This window comes from Cinclus cinclus, chromosome 3, assembly GCF_963662255.1.
Source record: "Cinclus cinclus chromosome 3, bCinCin1.1, whole genome shotgun sequence".
Classification (NCBI taxonomy): domain Eukaryota; kingdom Metazoa; phylum Chordata; class Aves; order Passeriformes; family Cinclidae; genus Cinclus; species Cinclus cinclus.
In genome coordinates this window covers 80,481,919-80,494,575 of record NC_085048.1, presented here as the reverse complement: position 1 = coordinate 80,494,575, position 12,657 = coordinate 80,481,919, and the positions used below count along the sequence as shown (strand labels likewise).

The 12,657-nt window shown below is 42.5% G+C and overlaps 1 protein-coding gene across 1 annotated transcript in view; it reads right to left on the bottom strand.

Annotated features, from left to right (window-relative positions):
• Nucleotides 1–7,877, bottom strand: part of AKT3 (AKT serine/threonine kinase 3) — a 148,262-nt gene extending 140,385 nt beyond the window's left edge. Inside the window, exon 1 of the mRNA XM_062490299.1 lies at nt 7,776–7,877. The gene's annotated coding sequence lies outside the window, so the exon portion shown is untranslated. The remainder of the gene's footprint in view (nt 1–7,775) is intronic.
• Nucleotides 7,878–12,657: the final 4,780 nt, after the last annotated feature.

The following is a 12,657-nucleotide window of genomic DNA, read 5'->3' as shown; positions in this document are numbered from 1 at the left end:
AGCTGAGTAAAGAAGACAGCACCCATAAATTCAGTGTAAATTGCATGATTCAGCTCTCTGTTGTAAGAACTTTCATAAACACAGGCTTCTACTTTCAACAATTTTGGAGCTGAGAAAAAACAGAAACTCTCACATTTACCAACTCAAGTTACCAGAGAAAATACCAGGAGAATCAATTCCAGTGCTTCCAGAGATGATCCCCATAACTCCTTGTACCATTATCAACTCAGTGAATCATCCAACCTTGTTGTCTTAATATATGAGTACTACCATTTTCCCTTTTAACAAGTAATCATTTGTTTAGTAAAATGTTTGGGGAGAAAAGAACATTAAGTGAACTTTTCTGATTCCCTTTGTGTGACTCACTGAGATTCTTTGGTCCCCATGTAAGCAGAGCCAAATCTCATCATCTCTATCTCTTTATTTTTCAGAAAAATAACTGAATCATTTTGTGCCTGCACACAATACCCCACATCACCAAAAAAAGCAGTGGTTTCCATCATGTTTGTTTCCTTGCTTTGGGGGCTTGTTTTTTTAGCAGAACAAGCAATTAAGAGTTCTTCTCAAATTTGAGTTTGACTCCTCCCAGACAATTGAGCAGGCTGTAACTGTTTCCAATGCAAGTTGCACTCCCAGAGCAAGGAATTCAAAACGTCAAAGCTCTAAATTAAAACTGGAGTTATCTTTAGGAATGGAAGCTGAAATCCAGGTTTTATTTATATGAAAAACACATGCATATCCTCCTCCCCTAGCAAAGCTGGCCAAACAATTAGAAGATATATTGCACATCATCAAAAATTACACAAAAGACTATATGACAGAACAGAGATTGCTACAAAACTTGCTAAATCAAATTAGACTATACTGTTAGTGGAAGAATCGCACTCAGGTGAGGGCTTTATCTAAGCACTTTCATAAAAAGTAGGAAGTATGTATACGAGCTTTTATAAACTACCTATTCTGGAATTCTGGTTATACTGACTGATTTAAATATTATCACAACTTAGACTGAGGAAAAAGGAACCTCTAGGCAGATACTATTTGTCCAACTTACTAGAGTCAATTAAAAAGTGAAAACAAAAATACAAAAAAAATCCACAGTATCAAACTAACACAAAAGATGAACTGATTTGACAAGAAAAAAGAAATTAACAAAAAAGGATTATTTAAAGGAAATAGATCCAAAATGCACAAAATTGTAAACTTCATGCACATACAATTAAAATTCTCAAAGACACCTAAAGTACTTTCTAATTAGACCTATTTACAGTTTTTAAAACAAATATTAAAAAATTCCAAGATATCTCCATGATAGGCATTGCAAACAATTTTTAACTACAATTCCTACTAAAAGTCTCAATGAACTTCAAGAAAATTTGCATTAGAAATTCACTCACAACTGTACTTTTTAAGTTTTGATTTAGAATAATGAGGGACATGATAGGAAAATGACACTGCCTACACCTTGTGGTAAGGAAAACCAACTAACTTTGGAAAACATAAATAGCTCTTTCTAATGCATGCTTACATGTATGCTTAATATTTGCAGCGTTCTGTTTTTGCTTCCAATATGTCAACAAGCTTCACATAACTAATATATGCCCAGATAAGCCTAGTTAGGAGAATGCAGGCATACTGAAATATTAATATACAAGTCAAATGTCTTATTTAGATTCTGCAACTCAATAAGTTTATCAGGAAAGAAAACACCATTCTGTATTTTATTTCCCATTAAAATGACAAAGCAAGTTATTTTAAGGGACAAAGGTATAATTAAAGCAAGGTGAACAAAGCCACCCTTGCCTTTGTTTACCAAGGTATAAAGGAAGTTTCTAAATGCAACCAAATTGTTTCTTTAGATCCCATGTGAAACATTAACAACCCATTGTTTTGTTTTGTGTTTATTGACAAAAATGCTTTAAATCCTTTTTGTCCCCCCCAAATCAAATAAAACAATAGCTGAAAAGCAGACAGAAGCAGAGATAAAACTTATGAGAGTGTATGTCTGAACTGTAACCAAAGAATACGTTTCAAGTAGAAAATATGAAGGGAGGGCTAAAATTATGTATTAAAGAGGAAGTCAAATCAAGGATTAGCCGAGTTGAATATCACAACTACAATAATGTTATTTCACCCAACCCTTCAAAACATGTGGTAAATTTAATTTGCCATGGATCAAGGTAGGAATATTAATCCTTGCCTTTTTGAGACAAAGTTCCTTTGCTTTTTAAAAATACAGTTTAGAAAATACTCGCAGTGAAGAAAAATTAAACATAATTTCTGTATTTTTAAAACAAACTAAAATTAATTTTCTGTGTCTAGAAGACTCAGGGGGGAAAAAAAACTAACTTAATTTTCAAAAGCTCAAGAATCTGGAAATTCCTAGTCATTCCAGGGGAGATTTTAAAAGATATCTTTCAAGAGATACAAATCAAAGTTTCAATTAACTCATTTGTTTAATTATTTCTGTGATGGTAACTTTTCTCTAGCACAACTCTGTATTGTGCATAAAAGACCAAGCACCACTGAATTAAAAAAAAAAAAAAAGAAAAACATTAACTACTCATGAGTAACAAGAAAGTAAGGAGAAAAAGAAAAAAAAAGGGTTCTCAAACTATTAATATAAAAGATGAGAAAAGTGCAGTGACATGCCTACCAAATAGGTTTCTTTTAAACTCTTACATAGTAGGTTTTACTTATTATGTCTACATTGAATAAATCAAATTCTGAATTGTCTTGTAATAGGAATGAACTTTGTGATTCCTTTCTACAGAGCAACCAAACACTGCTGAACCTACTGTCAAATCCTGACACTGCAACAAGACTAGAACAACTTCTAACCTAAACCCTTCAGATTTTCTTGTTCACACTCAAAATGCATTATTTTCATCAACCTTAGACCTGGATTTCCTAAGGACAGAAGGAATTCTCTACAATCCTAACTCACATACAGAGCCCACTAGGTGAAGGTCTTTGGGAAATGTTACATGAAAGGTCAGATTACATGAAACTCACATGTACAACCTTAATTCTCTTAATTCTTAGTCCTCAAAGTGTACCAATGCATTTAGAAAAGGATATAATAATTTCAATAAAAGCTCATGAAGCAAGCTGCAACAATTACATATCTCAAGAAACACACTGAATGCTTAGGGGAAAAAAAAAGTAAATGTGTGTTGGTTGGTAGAAATTGTTTTGCAAGATTGCTGAGACTCAACCGAGAACCACTGCATTAATTCTGTGGTGTTAAATCAGCTGTACAAGGAGCTGTTGACTGTTGGGCACTGACATTCCACACCTACAAAAATTCAGTGGCGAGATCTTCATTGATCTAAAGCTGAAGCAGGGTCTCCACCTCTGCTCCTGCTATAGGAGGCATTCAAACACCTTTGTCACATGCACAGTGTAGGGAAGTTTGGCAAACCATGCTGTCAAGTCATTCAGACATGCAAACGAAATATTGAGGTCCTACCTGCATTCTTAAGAGTATTTAAAAATCACTACTGTTATTTAGTCAGGCTGTCAGTGAAAAAAAAAATCATAGGGCACCAATGTGTTCTTAATGCTAGTTTTGATCAGTATGACTCACGTAGACACTCACATAGAAAGATGGGGAAGAAGATTGGTCAAGATGGGGTCAACATATATTATTGGGCACAAAGAGTATCAAAAGTCAAAGAAACATTTAAATTGAACAAAAGTAAGCACCTTCACATACAAAAGCCAGGTATGCTTACTCTCCTTGATTGTAGCATTTAATGTCATTAAATCTTGGGGGATGTTTTTGGAAGTGTTAACTTTGCTACATCTTCCTACTACACCTGAATAACATCTTCAAATAATAAAGGAAAAAATAATTTGTTTAAAATCCTTGGCATGCATCATAAATGCCTATACTTATTGATCTAGAGTCATGGAACAAGGAAAAAATGCCAATCACCTAATATACCCTTGGATTTTTTTTTTGCAGTTTTTTTTTTTTTTTTTATTAGTACATACTAGTGATTTGCCTAAATAAGCTTCACCTATAAACTCTTACAGGGAGTCCAGAATATTGTTCATACAATTATTCAAGATAAATATATAAAATAAAACTTTAGAGATTAATTTTTAGGCCAAGAAAAAAAAAACAAAACAAAAAGTTAACTTTCACATTCAATGTTTCAGTATTTGCTGTTAGGTTTTGGGTTGGGTTGGGATTTTGGGGTGCTTTTGGTGTTTGCTTTGGGAGGGTTTTGTTGTTGTTTCTCAGCCTTTAACATTAATTTTTAAACAGCTTGAATCAGCTTATCCAGCTATTGTGTAACTTATCCTCAAAAAGTAATCTTTTCTATACCACAACAACTTGTTGCAAAGAAGAGTAACTTGTGCAACACCTTTATTTACCAAGGAGACCCTGTGGTCCTGGGGAAGTCTCTTCCGTACAACAAAAATAAAACCCATTGGTCGACAAGCAAGTTTCTCACTGAAACCACACCTTTCCTCACCAGCAATGCAAAACTTCCTGAACTACATGTTGTTCTAGAAAGCACCCCCTGCCTCTTCCATGGTATTCTTATTAGGCCTATCCTAACAGAGTGAGAATCCAAGATAATCTAATATTAATAATAATATTCTGTAGTTATTTGAAAGGGCACTTAAGTTGGCAATCTTTACTTCAACAGTACTTCAACAAGAAGTGGGTTCTAAAGTTCATACAAATGCTGAAAATAAAAGCAATCTTTTAACTTACACAAAACTCATAAATGCACACATTTAACTATTTCTCCCTTTTTGAATTGGTGCTGTAGTTCACCAGGGGAGTACTGCACATTTTGAACAGAATGTTTATTTTACTAGTTGGGAAAAAGCGAACAGAGGAGTTTTGTTACATACATGACCAAACCCCCTACAAAACATGGAGTTATAGCATGGTGTGTTATTTTCATATGAAATCAACTCATTCATGCATTATCCATGTCAAAACGAAAGTATGGCACAACAAAGTTGTCAGTCAGTACATTTCCATGCCCTTCCACTCTCCAATATGGACTAAAATAAGTAGCATGCCCTAGCCATGCAGAGGAATATTGGGTCTCTGTTTCAAAACTGAAGGAAAGCTAGGCTACCATGTTGCCAAGTCCACATCACCTGTTGCACTAACAGCACAAAATGAAACTGTAAGCAAACAGTTACAAGAATCTGTACCATCTTCATACTCACAACAGCACAGAAATTTCAAATATATTTTAACACAAACCACTTTAGTAATGGTGCTTAACTTCCAAAACAATTGAGTATATCAAAGTTGTTTTGCAAACAACACTCCTTGGGCATATAAATTATTATTCAGCAGGTCTCTTTAAACTGGGAAAATGTGCACCCAGAAAGTGAAAGAACAGACTTGGTGTTAGGCAAATTCCAAGTAGTCTGAAGGATCTTTTGGTTATAATAGAACCTTCAGATACACACTGTTGCAAAACACAGTAGGAAGTCAAGATAGTTTCTGGTTAGTGTCTTGCAAGGAGAAGCTTGGGTTACAAACAACTGCAGAGCTCTCCTAAGTGGTTTCATGTAAAATTTTAAAAAACACACCAGAGTACTTTCCCTTTCACAAAGCATTTGTGAAATTGAACAACCTCTAGTGCGTATCAAGGCTATCCAATCCTTATAACTGTACCTACTTCAACTGTAGCAAAGTTAAAACTCCTACCTGTCTGAATTCTCACCTAGTTCCCCTAGAATAGCAGCATTTTGCTCAAAAACACAACACCTGCCCCCAAAATGCAGAACACTGAAATACTACTTTCTGTGAACCTATTTATGAAACTAAGGAGACTACTGAATCCATTCAAACCTAGTTAGGATAATGTACCATAGAATAGACTGTCTAAAACAAGATAGTCTTGTTAACATTATCTGTGTTTACACACGCCATGCACTCACATCAGACTAAAAAAAAAAATTTAAAAAACCCCATAAAAACAAAAACACCTAGTTATTTAAACAACACATGTAGCCTTCTAGGAAACAGAGACATCTTATCTCTGAAGTTTTTCTTTGGTCCTTGTTTGAACTTGACTTACTGGTTGCATCCAACCAAAATATATCCACATGGACTATAATTAGTAATCCAATCCAATTAAAGATATTGTGGTTGACTTACAGGCTCCTACCAAAATTTTTTAAAAATTTAAAAATCAAAACCAAATAGTTCAGCAAACTTAAATAGTACACTTACTTTAAAAGCCAAAATAAGCTTCCTTCTCTACCTCATGTACTGTTTTTCTATATTTCTGTAAACGAGCAGGTCTTGGCTATAGAGCAGCTGGCAGAAACAGGAGATCATGCTTAAAATGTTACTTGGCGTAAGTTAAGGTCTACTTATCTGCATGCTTCTTGCCTTGAGAAATAAAACCCTCTATGTGCAAAATGCAGGGAACCATGTTTCGCAAAGTTTTAGGAAGATCTAAACAAACATTAGCAGAAGAGACTGCTCTATGTTTTTTCAGCACTGAAAAAAAAGTTGGCAGTGCAGGTATCAGGTAGATCATAATTTTTGGAATAAAACCCTTACACAGAGACTGGGACACGTTTTCATAAATATTATGAGATGGTGTAGACATATACAAGGAGCCAGTCAACTAAAAACTACATTAAAGGAAAAAGAAAAAACTAGAATAAAGGTCAAGAGAGATCAAATTGTTTACCCTTTCCACCGGTAGGGAAATAAGACTTCTCTTTTTTTACATTTAATCAACGTATCATGGGAGAAGGTGAAACAGCCCTGGCTATTTCACGCCTCTCTGATTCCCATCCAGAAGTAAACTAAGAAGCGGTGCCCATACAAAGCAACCCCGCAGCCTATAAGCCCGGTAGCGCTCGTTACATCACGATCATTTGCATTTAAACTACAATATATAGCGCCGCGATCCCGCTGCCGAGGGGCGCCGCGCTGACCCCTGCCAGCCAAGAGCCGCCGCCGCTCGCACCGCGCCGGGCACGGGGGATCCCGCACGGCCCCGCCCCGCCCGCGGCTGCACCTGCCGGGACCCCGCCCGGGCGGACCCCGACGCAGGCCCGGCCCGGCCCGGGGCAGCCGCCGGTCACCCGGGGCAGCCGGCTGCGCATCAACTTTTGCATGTGGGCCGCGGCCTCCATGATGGCCGGGGCGGGCGGGAGGGCGGGGGCGAGCGGGGGGGCCGGTTTGTTTACTTGCAGCCAGAGCCGGCGGCGGCGGCAGCATCATCATCATCATCCTCCTCCTCCTCCCTTGTGCGAGGCGCTGCCGCCGGCGGCCCGCGGGGCGCGGAGCTATTCTTAGCGCAGGACTGCGCGGGCACACACACAGACAGACACACACGCACACACGCGCGGGCACGCTCGCGCACACGCACGGAAGTTCCCAGCGGATAAAATCCCGAGCTAGTCCCGGCACCGGCGCCAGCCGCACGGGCGCGGGGAGGGGCCGCAGCCGCGTGGGAACCGCCGGCCCCGCTCATCCAGTGCCCCCGGGGCGCACGCCCTGCCCCTGCCGCCCACCCCCCCTCCCCCGTTACATAACTCTCCGCGCCGAAACGCCCCCGCCCCGCCCTTCCCCATCCCGGCCCCGCACCCCGGCGGGGCGACCCCCGCCCCTCCGCCCCGCTCCCGCCCCGCCGCCGGCGCTAGGCCACGGGCGCCCCCGCCCCGCGCTCCCCACCGCCCCGGCCCCGCCGCGCCGCCGCCCCTCATCCCCTCCCCGAGCGCCGCCGCCCGAGCGCCCCCGCCGCCGCCCGGCCCCTCCCGCCCCGTACCTGCAGAGGCGGCGGCGCCGCGGGCGCTGCTGCGGAGCCCGAGGGCGGCGGCGGCTTCGGGGGGAGAAGGGGAGGGAGGGCGCCGCTGCCTCCTCCCCTGTCCCCCCGCCGGGCTCGGCGGTCCCTGGCGGCCGGTGTCTCCGCGGGGGCGGGAGGAGGCGGCTCCGGCCCCAGGGCGCTGGCGGCGGCGGCTACATGGAGCTGCGAGCCCCGCTACGCAGGGAGGCGCCCGGGCGGGCAGCGCGGCCGCAACATCGATGCGCGGGGTCAGGAGGGCGGCGGCGGCGGCGGCTCCCCCCCGGCGCACTCACCCCGGAGCCGCCCGGGCCCCGCTCTCGGCTCCTCCCGCCGCCTCCGCCGGGCTCGTTATTGACTTTCAGGAAAACTCCCGACGTCACCGGCTCCCCCCGAGTGTCTCCCCCTCCGCGGCGGTGGCGGCGGCGGCGGCGGCATCCCCGGCTCTCGCGAGAAGCGCGGCGGGGACGGGGGGGCCGCCAGACAGCGCGGGGGGAGCCAGACAGAGGGGGGCGGCTGAGGTGAGGGTGGGGGGGGGCGGGCGGCAGGGAGGGAGGAGGAGGAGGAGGAGGAGGAGGGAGCGGCGGAGGGAGGAGGGAGGACGGGGGAGGCGAGGCAGCCCGCCCGCCCGTGCGGCTGGCAGGCAGGCAGGGCAGGGGCGGGAGCCGAGCGGCGTGTCCCGTCCCGCCGCCGGGCCGCGTGTGGGAGTGGATGGATGGATGGATGGATGGATGGATGGATGGATGGATGGATGGATGGAGGCAGCGGCGGTCGCCGGCGCTGCGCCGCACCGCGCCTGGGTCTTTCCTTTCGGCATCGCGGCCTCTCGCCAGCCCCGTGTGCATGTCCCGGGCTTAGTTCCCTTTGTTCTCGCACTCTGCAGTTACACAGCCCCCCGCCCCGAGCTTGCCCTGGTACCCGGAGCGGTCAACCTGGCTCTGCAAACTGCTCCAGGAATAGAACTACCAGTTACGCCGCAGGAAGCCGTAATTCATCCCTCGCTGAAGTGTCTAGTGGATGCGCCAGCCTCAGTGCTGCTAAATTGTCTGCAGGCTTCGCCTTATCCCGACGGGCGAACAAACACCTCGAGGAAGCGCGCCCCAGCGCTGCCGAGCCTCTGACTCTCCCAGTTGCCACAAGCGCTGTCGGAACGGGGCTGGTGTCAGCAGAGCAGCCGTACTGCTGGGCACGGCGCTCTCCCGGCTCGGCAGTGCTGCCCCTGGGCTGCGCAGGCCGGGGATGCCCGGCCTGCTGCTCCCTGCCGCAGCCACCGCCGAGCCTGGTCCTGCGACCCTCGGCTGAGGTGCCTGAGATTCATCGGTACGGTGCCCTCGACGCTTTGTTCCACCGCGAAGTGGCTATGTGTATGCGTGCTACGGGAGTTTCGTGCACATAAGGATGTCTTCTAGCGTTTGCGGTTTCAATAATACGCACAAATTCATTTTTGGCACAAACGCATTTATTTATACACGCAGTTCACACTGGCCTTTGTCAGAACCTCTTACTGCAGAGAAGAAATAGATATTTTGGGTTGCTTGAAATGCAACTATTTGCTCTGTTTCATTGGTGTAATTTTTTTTTTTTTAAACAACGCATGTTCATCAAAATTACATTAAAAAAAACAAAAAAACCCACCAAAAACTGTTTCTCTAGCATGAACTTCACCTTTAATTCCTAAGTTTTCCTTCTTCTCTCATCCCATCTTCTGCAACTCCTTGAAAAATCGGACTTCCTATTCTCTGTACCACTACAGGGCTTCAGAGAGTTTTTTTTTTTGAGACTCTAAATAGTCATATGAGTTGGCACAGGACTAGAAATTTGCCTCCGGGGGCACTGAATCCTTTCCCTGCTGAGGCAAGCAACCACACCAATAATCCCATTCATAAATATGCTGAGTTCCATCTTAGAACTAAGAAGTTTGTTTGCCGCACTGTTCTCACTAGCAGGGCTACAACCTAAGCTCTCTGTCCTCCCAACTCTGAAGAAAAAAATTATACTGTATTTATTTAATGCATATTTTTTAAAAATCGTTTTAAAAGGACCTTGCCAAACGTTATTTCCTTTCCCAGAATGTAGTGTTTGGTCTTCCTCTTTCTCAGAAACACTTCAGTAAAGTGAGCATCTTATTCACAGAGAACTACAGTATCAATTATTAAAATATGTTTATTCACTAATGTCTCCTTTGATTGTTGCTACTACGCTGCTCCTGAAGAACTGAAGGTGTAGTTCTTGGAACATGCCTTCTGTTTGCTGCAATTCCTCCGAAGGGCTCAGAGCCTAAGGCAGTGTAAAATCTGCATGGGCAGCAGCTGATAGACTGCAAATCAACTGTTCAGGTGCCTAGCACTGAGTGTGAAATCTGGGCCCACAGAAAGTCCTGGTATTTGATATCACTCAGGTCATTCCCGCCACTCACAGCTGCAAATTTCTTATTAATAAAGTATGTGTGTGTGGTTGGTCCCCCTAATTGTTGTCTCCAAATCTTCAAAAACCAGCTATGAAATACTTCCCTTATGATGACCGTAAGTTTGCTTACGTTTATAAATAGATACTTGGTGTAAATCACCTTGGAAAAATCACAAGTATATAAAAGCACATGTATATACTTTTTAAAAGAAAAACCCCCTTGCAGCATGCTAAGAAAAAAAAAAAAAGAAAAAACGTATCAGATAACATTTACCTACAAGGAGAGATAGCCTTCTACACTTTTATTTTGTTACTAATTGCTGAAAATAAAACAGTGGGCTGAAATCTGTCATGTTGATCTGGAGCTTAAACTTGTATTTTTCACCAACACCCGATTAGTAAAATTTTGTTCTATCTATATGGTGTAGACAACTATTCACAGGTAATTTTTTTTTAACTCAGCATGACTTTGAAATCAGATTCACTGTCATCTTTTTCCTTATAAATCAAATATCAGTGCTCTGTTTTGAAATTCACGATTTTTAGCTACTCCTAAGTTTTTGATCCTGCTCAGGCTTATATACTGACCTGAGTGTGTTGAATCTAAATTGATACTTTTTATTTGGGTTATTAAATGTACTATATAAATAAGTGATGCTATGCAAAGATTTTTTTCTCTCTATAGAACATATGATTATTTTATTCCTTAGTATCGTGCTTCAAGGCTTCAAAATTATCTCTTTGGGCAGAAATGACCCCTTGATTAATAACCAAATGGAGGTATACCTCTTTCAGAAATAAAATGCCTGTGATGAACATACTGTGCACATAATGAGGTTGTAGGTTCTGTAGAAATGACATAATTTTCGGATTAATTACAATGTGACATGAATTTAATGAACATATTAACAGCATATGCAAATGAAGAAAGTATTGCAGTTCACATGAGAAGGAGGATAAGGCTGCATGTAATTTCAGGAAAAAATGGGAGCCTCTGATGTTACATGTTTCAATTACAGTCATGAAACCAAACAAATAAAACCCATTCATTGTCATCTATCTGGCACCATCAAGAAGCTTGATGAACTTTTATATGATCACTTGTAATCATTATTTCAACAGAAACCAAAGGGGAAACCTGCAGATAATCTCAATATATACCTGCCCATTCCAAGGCAAAAAAAGGGTGTATCTCTTTTCACTTAACATGTTCATGCTAACTATTGTCACTACCACAGTGATAGGATCTAAGATTACAGAGATTTACATCCTGAAAAGAAATAACTAAATAGGAGAGAAGATTGTGCCTGCAGAATCAGTTCTCTCTGCCTCTACGGGTAACATCTCCTTCAGTTTAATTTCATTCCTTGTTTCTCATGTCAGCTAATAAGATTGCTTCCACGTAAGAATGCATAAAGAAAAACAAAACAAAACAAAAAAATCAAGACAAACAAAACAACTTGAAGTTTCATTAAAAAAAAAAAAAGAAGAAGCAATGGGTCAAATGACAATCTCTGGTATTAAATTCCCTATTACCGTCTGCCTTGTTATTGTTTGAAAAGCACACACAAATGTCAGTGGAAACTGGTGGGAGAGCAATGAAATTTGCTCTACATAAAATGATGCTTAAAAAATGTTATGCATTTTTTTTTGTAGTGAAGTTAATGTGCTGCCTGCAAGAGTTGTGGCATCTTTTTAACTTATGTGTGTAGCTTTTAAAAACATGAAACACCTCTATTTTAAGTGAGTTTAAGTTCAGCTACTACAAGGGGTGAGCCTGTTCAGCTCATGTTGAGCTCTGACTCTGGATTCTTTGTACTGCTGTGTGCACACAGACACTCCAGGACCTTAACCACTGCCATCTGCATTGTAGTCATCCTGTGGCCATTTAATTCCTCAGAACAAGAAAGAACTTGTGGTAAAGCTGTAGAATTCAGATAAGGAGTGTAGGAAAAATGTAGGCAGGGGATGTTAGAATCTGTTGGATACTAGGAGGAAACAGAACTTGTGGTCAGTTGAATTTTACAGTTCTTATCTTTTCCCTTTCTGTTGCATTCACTTCTGGGTAACTTTATTGCTTTAATCTCTTGCTTCTGTTTCTGTAATCTCTTGGCCTTTATTTATTAATTTATTTAATTTTGGTATTTCTGTTTCCGCAGCTGCCTCAGAGGGCAATATTCTACTCCATGTGCCCAGATATCTGTGACATATTTAGGTTAAAAAATTAGAGAGCAATTTATTTATTTTTAATATAAAAACAATTGAGAAAAAAAAAAGAAACCTCAACCTGGATTCTAAACTTTGTGTCTGCAGGCTGTTTTGCTACACTTGTCACCAGCTCCATGAAACTGCTTCAGCTCCACCCTCAGCGGGTGGCTGGGCTGGCTTTTGGTGCTGTCTGGCTCCTACACAAAATCGTCTGGATGTAATTCTCCTTTGCTCAGATGGTCCAGTTCATCAG